Here is a 1,597-nt window from a genome sequence, read left to right as displayed (position 1 = left end):
AGTGCAGTGTGGAGATATTGAATATTGCAAATGTAGCATATGAAAGACCAACATAAATTTTAATTCATAAATGGGCAATGTCTTATTTATATTGTTGAGGGTAAATTAATTATATGAGAAACATATGGCCAAGAGGTGTAATTTTTTTCATTAATCCCAATGAATGAAAGTAACTTTTCTTTTTTTCTGCTCAGAAATACAGAATCACACATGCTACAAGACTTCTAGAAATAAATGATCCACTGAGTCTTAAATATAAAGAACTCTGTGTTCTTGCTCAGGTGTCTACATACCTGGCATCTTATAAGTAAGCCTAAGACATTACAATGGCATTGTCTCGAAGCCATGGCCACTGGTCCAACCAAGACATCTTGAGGTTACTGGAATGCATGGAGACTAATCTCCCATCCAATGACAACCACAAGTTCAGCACAACTCAGTCACACCTGGGGTGGAGAAAGGTAGCTTTTAAAAACTTTGGTGAAATGTGCAGACACAAATGGTTAGAGAGTTCTTGCAATTTGAAGAAATTTGGCACTTTGAAACAAATAGTCCTGGAAGCTAGGAAATATGTTACAAACACAAACAAAAGCCAAAAAGAAAGGAAACATTCAGACTTTCCAAAAAGGCCCCTTACTGCTTATAACCACTTCTTCAAGGAGAATTGGCCCCAGTACTCCCAAATGTACCCTGGGATGAGAAACCAGGAACTGACCAAAATCCTGGCAAAGAAATGCAAGGACCTCCCCGAGCAGATGAAACAGAAATATATTCAGGATATTCAGAAGGAAAAGCAAGAAGTTGAGAAAAAAACTTGCTCAATTCAGGAAAGAACACCCTGATTTAGACCAGAAGGCCAAAAAATCTGAGGTCTCCAAGAGGATTCAAACCAAAGCACAAAAGAAGGTTCAGAAAAATATGGAAGAAGTGAGGTCTCTTTCAAAAACAAATTAATTTTTCAAGATGATAAAATTTCATGGAGAGCTGAAGAAATCCACCATGAATGGATACCACGAGTTTCACCAAGATTCCTGGTCAAGTAGGGAGCTGCAACATTGTCCCTGAGGGAGCACATGGTAGATGCTGGCAGCGCATCCTGCAGAGCCAGAAGGATCATTATAAGAGCCAGGATGAGGAGCTGCAGAAGTAATACAAGGTGAAATTGGATCTCTGGCTCAAGACTTTGTCACCTGAAATATATGCTGCATACAAAGAATCAAGCTATGCTAAGGGCAAGAATAAGGCCATGACAGGATGCCCAGATCCCATGTTTAGACAAACAGATCTGCAGCCCTCTTCGGCAAAGGGCCTGCAAGAAGGGTTTGAAGAGGGGCAGGGGCTCCAGGCTACAGGAAAAGATTCGTCACAGACTATTTGGGTAAATTGTCACCTCTCCATGAACCAGAAGAGAAGAGGAAGAAAGATGGGGAAGAGGATGAAAGCAAAACCCTTCACACTGCAGATGAAAAAGAGACAGAAGCTGATGTCTGAGGGCAGTGGCTCTCGCACGGCCACCTCAGAGGACTTGGAACTGGGAATCCACCTGGCTCAGTCTCTATCTGACTCAGACTCCACCTGACTCAGACGCCAGGGTCAG

The 1,597-nt window shown here is 42.0% G+C and overlaps 1 pseudogene; it reads left to right on the top strand.

Annotated features, from left to right (window-relative positions):
• Window positions 1-326: 326 nt before the first annotated feature.
• LOC116547018 lies at window positions 327-1,491 on the top strand (annotated as a pseudogene).
• Window positions 1,492-1,597: the final 106 nt, after the last annotated feature.

This window comes from Sapajus apella, unplaced genomic scaffold (genome assembly GCF_009761245.1).
Source record: "Sapajus apella isolate SASKATOON/1434 unplaced genomic scaffold, GSC_monkey_1.0 scaffold1877, whole genome shotgun sequence".
Lineage (NCBI taxonomy): Eukaryota > Metazoa > Chordata > Mammalia > Primates > Cebidae > Sapajus > Sapajus apella.
This window is presented reverse-complemented; position numbering and strand designations above follow the sequence as displayed.